We start from the raw sequence: 13618 nt of genomic DNA, 5'->3' as shown, positions 1-13618 counted from the left end.
TTGGGGTCCGAAATGTCCACCAGTGGGACCAAGATGACATTGGAGAAGAATCTGATTGCATTCTTCCCCGGAGACACATCGTCGGATTATCCCATCGGGACACCGTTTGAAGAGATACGGGTTTTCCCAAAAATAGTATTTTATGTCACTGAAATTTTTTTTTCGTTTCTGATGTGACATACCGGTTTCTAGGAATCCACCCGCAAGATAGTTGGCTATGTCTACAAACCATGGATCATCAATTTTCTCAATCTTCATGAGATTTTCGTCTGGAAAGTTATCTTGGATAACAATCTCATGGAGAACCCCAAGATTCGGGTTCTCAAGTCGAGAAAGGTGATCGGAAGCTAGGTTTTCGGCCCCCTTTTTGTCTTTAATATCGATGTCAAATTCTTGCAAAAGCAAGACCCAACGTATTAACCGGGGTTTAGCATCTTGCTTAGCAAGCAAGTACTTCAATGCCGAGTGGTCTGTATAGACAACCGTCTTTGCTAGTACCAAATAGGATTGGAATTTATCAAACGAAAAGACGATTGCCAGGAGTTCCTTCTCGGTGGTAGTGTAATTAAGTTGGGCTCCTTGCAATGTCTTGCTAGCATAATAAATGGGCTTGAAATGTCTTTCAATTCTTTGCCCCAAGACGGCACCAGTAGCAAAGTCACTAGCGTCACACATAAGTTCGAATGGTATTGACCAATTCGGCGATATGAGAATGGGTGATTGTGTGAGCTTTGCTTTAAGTAGGTTAAAAGCGGTAAGACACTCGTCCGTAAAGATAAATGGAGCGTCTTTCTCAAGAAGTTTGTTCATGGGGGTTGCAATTTTGGAAAAATCTTTAATGAACCGCCGGTAAAAACCGGCGTGCCCCAGAAAGCTTCTTACGCCTTTTACATTTGACGGTGGTGGTAATTTAGCTATGACTTCCACTTTAGCTCTATCCACCTCCAGACCCGCACAAGAAATTTATGACCCAATACAATGCCCTCTTTTACCATAAAATGGCATTTTTCCCAGTTTAGCACAAGATTTGATTCTTCACACCTAATCAACATACGCTCAAGATTATGAAGACATGAGTCAAAAGAATCACCGAAGACTGAAAAGTCATCCATGAATACTTCCATAAAGTCTTCAATCATATCATGAAAAATAGCTACCATACACCTTTGAAAGGTAGCAGGAGCATTGCATAAGCCAAAGGGCATACGTCGATAGGAGAAAGTACCATAAGGGCATGTAAAGGTCGTTTTCTCTTGGTCCTCTGGTGCTATAGGGATTTGGAAATATCCCGAGAAACCGTCAAGAAAACAATAAAAGTTCTTTCCTGCCAACCTTTCCAACATTTGATCAATGTAAGGAAGAGGAAAATGGTCTTTTCGGGTAGCATCATTTAATTTTCTGTAATCAATACATACCCTCCAACCCGTGATAGTCCTGGTAGAAATTAATTGGTCGTCTTTATTTGTGACAACGGTCATGCCACCCTTTTTGGGCACGCATTGGACCGGACTCACCCAAGGGCTATCCGAAATTGGATAAATGAGACCTGCATCTAGGAGTTTGACAATCTCCTTTTTAACAACTTCTTGCATATTAGGGTTGAGTCGCCTTTGTCTTTGTACACATGGCTTATAGTTATCTTCCATTAATATCTTATGCGTACAATAAGAGGGACTTATACCCTTGATGTCATGAATTTTCCATGCTAGAGCCGTTTTATGGGCTTTTAACATGGAAACAAGTTTAGACTTCTCACTTACAGAGAGTTCGGATGAAATGATAACCGGGAGAGTAGAACCTTCTTGTAGGTAAGCATATTCCAAGTGTTTTAGAAGTGGCTTGAGTTCTAAAACGGGAGGTTCTTCAATCGATGTTTTACATCGGTACTCATTTCCTAAATCCAACTTTCTGTATTCTTCATCATTTGGCTCATAACCGTTAGCCATCAAGGTGGTCAACATCTCCACTTCTTCCAACATATTCTCTTCATCACCTTCCACAAAAATGCATTCTCCCGTACCTTGCAATTCTGAAAATTCCTGCAACAACTCCAAATATGTGTCTATGGTTTGCACATAATAACATTGATCATCAATAGACTCGGGGTATTGTAGGGCATGGTCAACGGAAAAGGTAACCTTCATATCCTCAATACTAAGGGCCAATTTCTGCCCATGAACATCTATCATAGCTCTAGCGGTATTGAGGAAAGGTCGACCTAATATAAGAGGCACACGTGTGTCCTCCTCCATGTCCAAAATTACAAAGTCAGCCGGAAATACTAGGGTACCTACTTTTACCAACATATTCTCTAAAATTCCACGAGGGAATTTAACAGAGCAGTCCGCTAGTTGAATTGCCATTCGGGTTGGTTTTAGTACCCCGGGGTTTAGCTTAACATATAATGAATAAGGCATTAAATTTATGCTAGCCCCTAAATCCGCTAATGCTTTAATGCATTCCAAATCTCCCAGGAGACATGGTATGGTAAAACTTCCAGGATCTGCTAATTTCTTTGGTATTTTGTTCATCAAAATTGCTGAACAATTAGCATTCATGGTGACGGATGAAAGTTCCTCCATTTTCTTCCGATTAGTAAGTAAGTCTTTTAAGAACTTAGCATACTTGGGCATACCTGAGATTACATCAATGAAAGGCATATTTATGTTAATTTGTTTAAACATATCTAGGAATTTTGACCTTTCTGCCTCTAGCCTTTCTTGTTGTTGTTTTCTTGGGTATGGGAGCGGTGGTTGATATGGTTTCACTACGGGTTTTTCCCGTTCTTCCTTTTCAACCACTTTTTCCGGCTCCTTAACCGGTTCATCATTTCGGTTCAACGGAACACTAAAATCAGAATTTTCGGGCATTTTTGGAGCATCGTATGCTAAACCACTCCGTGTGGTGATAACATTGGCGTGCTCATTTCGAGGGTTCTTATTTATATCGCCCGGTAAACTACCTGGTTTTCTCTCACTAAGTAAATTAGCTAAACCACTCATTTGTTTCTCCAAATTCTGAATTGAGGCTTGTTGATTTCAAAACCGGTGTTCGTTTTTCTCGTTGGTTTGGTTTATATTTGTGACAAGCTGAGTTTGTGATGAAATCAACTTTTCCAACATACTCTCCAAATTTGACTTTTTTTTCTTCCTGTTGGGGTTTTTGATAAAAACCCGAAGTTTGTTGTTGGAACCCACTACTTGACCCTTGTTGGTAATTGGAATTTTGACCTTGAGGGTTGTAGGGGTTGTTAAAGTTCCGGTTAAATTGGGCTCTTCCTTGAAATTGATTGTTATTCCTTTGGCTTACGAAAGCCACTTCTTCTTTTTGAGCCATTGTTAAACCGGCATCACAATCTTTTCCTAAATGAAGACCACCACAGTATTCACAACCTACTTTCATACTATGAATTTCCTTGGTGATTTTATCCATGGTTCGAGCAACACCGTCTATTTTAACACTTAGGGAACTAAGGTCATCATAGGCGCCGGCGCTTTGGACTTGAGCATTACGAGTAATTGGGCGTTCTTGATGCCACTCATTAGAATAATCGGCTAGCTTCTCGATTATTTCATAAGCCTCTTGCTCGGTTTTGTCCATAAGAGAACCACCGGCCGCTTGGTCAATTGAAATTCGGGTTGCTACATCACAACCTTTGTAAAAGATTTGGACCTTTTGAAAGGTATCCAAACCATGGTTTGGACAACCTCTTAGCATTTTGGAAAATCGATTCCATGCTTCGTACAGGGTTTCCATCGGCTTTTGACAGAATTGGGTAATTTCTTGTTGGAGTCTCGCGGACTTGGATGTTGGAAAATATTTCTTAAGAAATTTTTCCAACATACCATCCCATGTTTCTATCGTAGCCTCGGCCAATGAATCTAACCAACTTCGTGCTTCCCCTTGGAGTGTCCAAGGGAAAAGTCTTAATAATATGGCCTGGTCAGTTTCTAGTTTAAGTTTAAAAAGAAGACATATCTCTTGAAAGAGACGAATATGTTCGTTTTCATCTTCATTCGGACCACCACCAAATTGACACCTGTTATTAATCATTTGAAGAATAGGTCCTTTTATTTCAAAAGTTACCTCACCAGTAGGTGGAGTAATAGCACTACCTTGTCTGGTCCGGGTTGCTTTCATCTTTGCTGCCATTGATTGTCGTGGTACCAACGGTCTTTCTCCTTCCATTTCAAAATTTGGGGGTTGAACGGGTTTACCAAAGTCTGAATATTGAGGCTTGGTCGTACTTGATTCTAAATCAAAGATTTCTTGCTTTGATGAAGATTCAAAAATTTCAAGTACTTCTTTTGAAATCCTACCAAGCTTTCTATCAGGTTCTGTAAACGGTGTAAGTAATAGAGATTCTGAACTTCGGGTATGTGGCATATGCGACCTATAAACTGTCAATCACACAACTAACAAAAATTATTAAACATACCGATTCTATAAGTTTAAAAATCAAAGACTATTAAAAATTTAAAATAATTAAGAAACTACTTAATCACAAATCAGTTAATAATTCTATTTTGACACAAAACTGTCCCCGACAGCGGCGCCAAAAACTTGATGTGTGAAAAGTGGTATATGAATTGTTGTATGGAAAATACCGGTTTTAAAGATTACACACACTAACGGGCAGTGTACCCGATCGTGTAGTAGTATAGATAATGGTAAAATCCGTGTATCGTTCCAAGGACAGTTGTATTAGTCAAACTAGAATTATAAACTATATTATGATTAACTAAGTAAATGAAGTTTAAAGGTACAAGTTTTATGTTTTGTGGCTTATTTAACGATTAGCCAAATCAGAGAAGAGTAAAAGTAAAAATAATATTTTTGGTCTTTTAAATTTATAAGTGCAAGGAAAGCAATTAAGATAGTTTTGATATCAAAGAGATGAAATATGCTCATCTAGACTTTTTACCCTCGATGTGAATGTTTATTTAGGATTAAGATCGGATTGAATGGTTATGCACGAGAACTAATTGATCGGTTTACCAAGAGTAGTCTTGAATAAACACTCAAACGGGATTACACGACGCAAGTGATGTTCTTGTCATCTAAGACCTCCTATTTGTAATCAACTAATTCAACTAGTCTAAAGACTTGAAGAATGATCAAGTCAATGGTGTGTTGATCTTGATCCACTCCTATGTCAACTAATGGTTTAGCTTAGTTCATTCCCTTGATCTGGTTAAATGTTCAATTCACCCAACCCAAGTAAACAATTAAGTGTGGTAATAAGATCCCTATAAACGTCACTAGATAAGGCAATTTACTAACACCTATTAGTTATATGGAATTGAGTAGTGAAAATATGTATAACAGATTCTAGGGAATTGATCGTTCACCTAGACAACTACACATATCAATTAAGCTATCTGAGAGTATCTACAAGAGTCGTTCTTACATTCCTATATAGATTAACCGTTTGAACGCAACTTACCCCTTTTTGTAAAAGATGGGCAAACACTTGTCACTAGGTGTAAATCAATATACTAAATCAGCAAGATGGTGTTTCTTGGTTGAACAAGTATACTAACTAGTTGAATCGAAAAGATTAAACTTAACAAGAATGGTTCTTGTATTCAAACATCAAACTATCGTACATGGTAACTATCAATCAAAAGTAAACATTCAACATCTCGGTTATTTATCTAGATGAACATAAAAGAAACTAGCCAACAATCATGGTAACAGACAACATAACAATCAGATTAACAACTGAAATCATTGTTTTAGAACAAGGAATAACCTACAAGAACAAGGAGTTCTTGGATGATGAAGGTTTTGATCTTTGATGTCTTGATGTTGAGTCTCTTCCAAGAAATTGGAGTTCTCCAATTTTGCTCCTAAAAATTGTCTCTGTACTCTCTGGTTCGTAAGCTATGAAACAGTCCCTCAAAACAGTAGTTTTAAAGTGGAGAAAGTAGGTAAAAAGCACAAAAGTCGGCTGAAACCTACTACGGGACGGCGTCCAAAAAGGCTGGACGGCGTCCCGTCCTTAAGAGCTAGACGGCGTCTTATAAATCCAGGACGGAGTCCTGTTTCAAGAGTCTGGACGGCGTCCTGTAACCCCGGACGGCGTCCAGATATGCTGAGATTCACTGTTTCGCTTTCTTTTCAATCCTCTTTTATTTGGACGAAGCCTAACACCTTGGAAGCTTTGTTTTACCATTTTAGAGCACTAAATAGACCTTAAGTCATATCGGGATCAACCAATGTCATAAATCATCAAAACTCTTTGTAAATCACTCTTTCGATACAAATTCGCGCATCTTGGATTATCACTTGTAGAAATGCCTTCATTATCCTCGATTAAAGAGCATTTTACACGATATTGCGATAGATATATATGATGTTATTGAGCAATATCATGTATTTAGATGTATTAAAATACTTTTGGAAGACTTCAATACATATATCAAAACACTCATACTTAACGAAAATGGTTACAGTTACTTTCCCATTCTTTTCTTTCATCAAGAATTCTAGTCGTATTCTTACCCGTATTATACACAGCTTCAAAACGTACTTACTATGGGTATATACCAATAGGAACTAGCATGGGATTCCACTCTTGATTATGTCATGTATGACTAATCAATTTTAACTTCTACCATGAGCTAGTCAACTAACTAGAACTCCTTTTAACCCCACTCACCACTCACCAATTACCACTCATCATTCACTCCATTTCACTTCCAATTCTCTTTCTAATTCTCTCTCAACACACACACACACACACTATTATGAACATATTTTTCCAGTAGTTAATCATCATCTTCATCAAAAATCACTTCAAGAATCAAGCTATAATCATCATAGGAAGAACACTTCAAGAACACTTCAAAAATCCCTTCAAGTTTACTAATTTACTTCCAAGCTTTCTAATCCATTCCAAGTAATCATCTAAGATCAAGAAATCTTTGTTATATACAGTAGGTTATCTTTCTTATTCAAGGTAATATTCATATTCAAACTTTGATTCAATTTCTATAACTATAAACTATCTTAATTCGGGTAAAAATCTTACTTGAACTTGTTTTTGTGTCATGATCCTACTTCAAGAACTTTCAAGCCATCCAAGATCCTTTGAAGCTAGATCATTTCTTGTCACTTCCAGTAGGTTTACCTACTAAACTTGAGGTAGTAATGATGTTCATAACATCATTCGATTCATATATATAAAACTATCTTATTCGAAGGTTTAAACTCGTAATCACTAGAACATAGTTTAGTTAATTCTAAACTTGTTCGCAAACAAAAGTTAATCCTTCTAACTTGACTTTTAAAATTAACTAAACACATGTTCTATATCTATATGATATGCTAACTTAATGATTTAAAACCTGGAAACACGAAAAACACCGTAAAACCGGATTTACGCCGTCGTAGTAACACCGCGGACTGTTTTGGGTTAGTTAATTAAAAACTATGATAAACATTGATTTAAAAGTTGTTATTCTGAGAAAATTATTTTTATTATGAACATGAAACTATATCCAAAAATTATAGTTAAACTCAAAGTGGAAGTATGTTTTCTAAAATGGTCATCTAGACGTCGTTCTTTCGACTGAAATGACTACCTTTACAAAAACGACTTGTAACTTATTTTTCCGACTATAAACCTATACTTTTTCTGTTTAGATTCATAAAATAGAGTTCAATATGAAACCATAGCAATTTGATTCACTCAAAACGGATTTAAAATGAAGAAGTTATGGGTAAAACAAGATTGGATAATTTTTCTCATTTTAGCTACGTGAAAATTGGTAACAAATCTATTCCAACCATAACTTAATCAACTTGTATTGTATATTATGTAATCTTGAGATACCATAGACACGTATACAATGTTTCGACCTATCATGTCGACACATCTATATATATTTTGGAACAACCATAGACACTCTATATGTGAATGTTGGAGTTAGCTATACAGGGTTGAGGTTGATTCCAAAATATATATAGTTTGAGTTGTGATCAATACTGAGATACATATACACTGGGTCGTGGATTGATTCAAGATAATATTTATCGATTTATTTCTGTACATCTAACTGTGGACAACTAGTTGTAGGTTACTAACGAGGACAGCTGACTTAATAAACTTAAAACATCAAAATATATTAAAAGTGTTGTAAATATATTTTGAACATACTTTAATATACATGTATATATTGTTATAGGTTCGTGAATCAACAGTGGCCAAGTCTTACTTCTCGACGAAGTAAAAATCTGTGAAAGTGAGTTATAGTCCCACTTTTAAAATCTAATATTTTTGGGATGAGAATACATGCAGGTTTTATAAATGATTTACAAAATAGACACAAGTACGTGAAACTACATTCTATGGTTGAATTATCGAAATCGAATATGCCCCTTTTTATTAAGTCTGGTAATCTAAGAATTAGGGAACAGACACCCTAATTGACGCGAATCCTAAAGATAGATCTATTGGGCCTAACAAACCCCATCAAAAGTACCGAATGCTTTAGTACTTCGAAATTTATATCATATCCGAAGGGTGTCCCGGAATGATGGGGATATTCTTATATATACATCTTGTTAATGTCGGTTACCAGGTGTTCACCATATGAATGATTTTTATCTCTATGTATGGGATGTGTATTGAAATATGAAATCTTGTGGTCTATTGTTACGATTTGATATATATAGGTTAAACCTATAACTCACCAACATTTTTGTTGACGTTTTAAGCATGTTTATTCTCAGGTGATTATTAAGAGCTTCCGCTGTCGCATACTTAAATAAGGACGCAATTTGGAGTCCATGCTTGTATGATATTGTGTAAAAACTGCATTCAAGAAACTTATTTTGTTGTAACATATTTGTATTGTAAACCATTATGTAATGGTCGTGTGTAAACAAGATATTTTAGATTATCATTATTTGATAATCTACGTAAAGCTTTTTAAACCTTTATTGATGAAATAAAGGTTATGGTTTATTTTAAAATGAATGCAGTCTTTGAAAAACGTCTCATATAGAGGTTAAAACCTCGCAACGAAATCAATTAATATGGAACGTTTTTAATCAATAAGAACGGGACATTTCAGTTGGTATCCGAGCGTTGGTCTTAGAGAACCAGAATTTAGCATTAGTGTGTCTTATCGAGTTTGTTAGGATGCATTAGTGAGTCTGGACTTTGACCGTGTTTACTTGAAAAATGATTGCTTAACAAATTTTGTTGGAAACTATATATTTTTAACATGTGAATATTATGTGATATATTAATCTCTTAACGCGTTTGATATTATGTGATAGATGTCTACCTCTAGAACAAGTCCCATTGACTCACCTGATAATAATGAAGAGTCAAATATAAATTGGAATGATTCGTGGACTGATTCACAAGTTCCCGAAGAGGAACCGGAAGAAGAGTCGGAACCGGAAAAAGAGTCGGAACCGGAAGAAGAATCGGAACCGGATGAAGAAATAGAACCGGTGGGGGAAATAATAAAATGGTTAAGTAAAAGAAAATTCTCAACCAACCGACCAAGGTTAATTATGGTCAATGGTGTTTCCGCTAAGGAAGCAAAATATTGGGAGGATTACCAATTCTCCGATGAATCGGATTCCGACGAGAATTCCGATGATGTTATAGAAATTACCCCAACTGAATTTAAAAAGACAAAAGAAAATAATAAGGGAAAGGGCATAAAAATAGAGAAATCTAATTCCAACCCCGATGAACTTTATATGTATCGTCAACCCCCGAAGTCCTTAAGTTGTAACAATGACCCGGGAACCTCTAAACCACCAGGTTTTTCTAAACCAATGTGGAAAACGACGGCTCGTATTAGGGGAACATCATATATCCCTAGAAACTTGGCAAAACAAACCAAAACCGAAGAAGAAGAAACAAGCGAGTCGGAATAAGATAGTTGTATTCGTGTGGTGTAATATATGTAATATAGTGTGCTTATGCTTTATGATATATGTAAAAATTGCTTGTATTAATAAGTATTTTTTTATGAATCTAACTCTTGTTCTATTTTACAGTATAAAAACACAAAATGGATAGACAACCCAATATTTTAAGAGACCTACCCGGAGACATGATTGATGAAATATTGTCTAGAGTCGGTCAGAATTCTTCGGCACAACTATTTAAGGCGAGATCAGTTTGTAAGACATTCGAAGAACGTTCCAAGAATGCCTTGGTTTATAAAAGGCTTTCGTTCGAAAGATGGGGGATATCACATTGGGAAATCCATAAGTTACGATGTGTTTACTTTGACGCATATATTGCGGGGAACCCAAATGCTATTTTACGCAATGGGTTAAGAAATTATTTTGACTCAATATATCCGAATATTGGACTTCGTGATTTAGAAAAAGCGGCTAACATGAAACATGAAGAAGCATGTTATGCTTACGGATTAGTAATGTTCGCTTCTCACCAAAGTGAGAACAAGAACATCGGCCTACAACTATTAAACAAAACGTTCCCACAAGTGACGGAGTCGGTAATTGGGGTAAGAAATGAGGTTTTTAGATTGTTACGGGACTGTTGGACATTACGTAACCCTCGTCCCTTTGACGACGTTACAACACGCTGTCTTATCAACGGCCATAACGGTTATGTTCCACAAGACCAAGGATGGGAAGTAGTCCTAGTAAAACCAGAATGCATGACTTGTTTCTGGACGTATGAATTACGTGTCTTTATTGCCTTTGCTGAACGACTTGTGTACTAGCTAGAATTATCTTCGCAACTATCTTGTATCAAAGTTATTGTGTGCTATATTTCATGCTTTATGTAAAATAAGCGGTATTGTAAGTTTGTAAAATATTGTATAAAAGTTTGAACGCGAAATATTATTATAATCAGTTTTTCATATAGAATTGTAGTAGTTGAATTGTATATTAGCTACTAAGTATGAACTTAACGGGTAGGTACTACCCGAATTTAAACTTATAAAACGCTAATATGAAGAAAAAGCTTTTATAAATGAGTTCATATTATGCTACGAAATACTATTAACTACTCTTAATATTCTGTATGATTAACTTGCTCCATTTGACTATTTTGAAGGAAATGGCACCGACTACTCGACACACCGTGAATATGAATGAAGAGGAATTCCGTACTTTTCTAGCTTCAAACATAGCCGCAGTACAGGCTGCGCTACATACCAACAATAACCTTGGATCTTGCAGTACAGGAAATCGTGTAGGATGCACCTACAAAGAATTCACTGCCTGCAAACCTTTGAAATTTGATGGAACCGAAGGACCGATCGGATTGAAACGGTGGACCGAGAAGGTCGAATCGGTGTTTGCCATAAGTAAGTGTACTGAAGAGGACAAAGTGAAGTACGCTACGCGTACCTTCACAGGTTCTGCGTTAACATGGTGGAATACCTATCTAGAGCAAGTGGGACAAGACGATGCGTACGCACTACCGTGGTCAGCATTCAAGCACTTGATGAACGAGAAGTACCGTCCCAGAACCGAGGTCAATAAGCTCAAGACAGAACTTAGAGGGTTACGAACCCAAGGATTTGATATTACCACGTACGAAAGACGATTCACAGAATTGTGCCTATTGTGTCCGAGAGCATTCGAAGATGAGGAAGAGAAGATCGACGCGTTTGTGAAAGGATTACCGGAAAGAATCCAAGAAGATATAAGTTCACACGAGCCCGCCTCCATACAACAGGCATGTAGAATGGCTCACAAACTAGTGAACCAGATTGAAGAAAGAATTAAAGAACAGACTGCTGAAGAGGCCAATGTGAAGCAAGTCAAAAGAAAGTGTGAGGAAAACGGTGATAAGAATCACCAATACAACAACAACAGCAATTACAACAATAATCGCAACAATTATCCCAACAATCGCAACATCAATCGCAACTACAACAAACGGCCCAACAACAACAACAACAACAACAACAACAGCAACTACAACAATCATCCCAACAACAATAATAACCGCAACAACAACAACAATCAGAAGCAGCTATGCCAAAGGTGTGAAAAGTATCACTCGGGGTTCTGCACCAAATTTTGCAACAAGTGTAAAAGAAATGGTCATAGCGCGGCGAAGTGTGAGGTCTACGGACCAGGGGTTAATAGAACGAAAGGAACAAATGGTGTCGGAACGAGTAATGGCGGAGCAAGTAGTGTCGGAGCAAGTTATGCCAATGTAGTTTGTTATAAATGTGGAAAACCGGGCCACATTATTAGAAATTGCCCAAACCAGGAGAACATGAATGGACAAGGCCGCGGAAGAGTTTTCAATATTAATGCGGCAGAGGCACAGGAACACCCGGAGCTTGTTACGGGTACGCTTCTTATTGACAATAAATCTGCTTACGTTTTATTTGATTCGGGTGCGGATAGAAGCTATATGAGTAGAGATTTTTGTGCTAAATTAAGTTGTCCATTGACGCCTTTGGATAGTAAATTTTTACTCGAATTAGCAAATGGTAAATTAATTTCAGCAGATAATATATGTCGGAATCGAGAAATTAAACTGGTTAGCGAAACATTTAAGATAGATTTGATACCAATAGAGTTAGGGAGTTTTGATGTGATAATCGGTATGGACTGGTTGAAAGAAGTGAAAGCAGAGATCGTTTGTTACAAAAATGCAATTCGCATTATACGAGAAAAAGGAAAACCCTTAATGGTGTACGGAGAAAAGGGCAACACGAAGCTACATCTTATTAGTAATTTGAAGGCACAAAAACTAATAATAAAAGGTTGCTATGCTGTTCTAGCACACGTCGAGAAAGTACAAACTGAAGAAAAGAGCATCAATGATGTTCCCATTGCAAAAGAATTTCCCGATGTATTTCCGAAAGAATTACCGGGATTACCCCCACATCGATCCGTTGAATTTCAAATAGATCTTGTACCAGGAGCTGCACCAATAGCTCGTGCTCCTTACAGACTCGCACCCAGCGAGATGAAAGAACTACAAAGCCAATTACAAGAACTTTTAGAGCGTGGTTTCATTCGACCAAGCACATCACCGTGGGGAGCTCCTGTTTTGTTTGTCAAGAAGAAAGATGGTACATTCAGGTTGTGTATCGACTACCGAGAGTTGAACAAACTTACCATCAAGAACCACTACCCACTACCGAGAATCGATGACTTATTTGATCAACTACAAGGCTCGTCTGTTTATTCAAAGATTGACTTACGTTCCGGGTATCATCAAATGCGGGTGAAAGAAGATGATATTCCAAAGACTGCTTTCAAAACACGTTACGGTCATTACGAGTTTATGGTCATGCCATTTGGTTTAACTAATGCACCAGCTGTGTTCATGGACCTTATGAACCGAGTGTGTGGACCATACCTTGACAAGTTTGTCATTGTTTTCATTGATGACATACTTATTTACTCAAAGAATGACCAAGAACACGGTGAACATTTGAGAAAGGTGTTAGAAGTATTGAGGAAGGAAGAATTGTACGCTAAGTTTTCAAAGTGTGCATTTTGGTTGGAAGAAGTTCAATTCCTCGGTCACATAGTGAACAAAGAAGGTATTAAGGTGGATCCGGCAAAGATAGAAACTGTTGAAAAGTGGGAAACCCCGAAAACTCCGAAACACATACGCCAGTTTTTAGGACTAGCT

The sequence above is a fragment of the Rutidosis leptorrhynchoides genome, chromosome 3, assembly GCF_046630445.1.
Source record: "Rutidosis leptorrhynchoides isolate AG116_Rl617_1_P2 chromosome 3, CSIRO_AGI_Rlap_v1, whole genome shotgun sequence".
NCBI lineage: Eukaryota > Viridiplantae > Streptophyta > Magnoliopsida > Asterales > Asteraceae > Rutidosis > Rutidosis leptorrhynchoides.
This window is presented reverse-complemented; position numbering follows the sequence as displayed.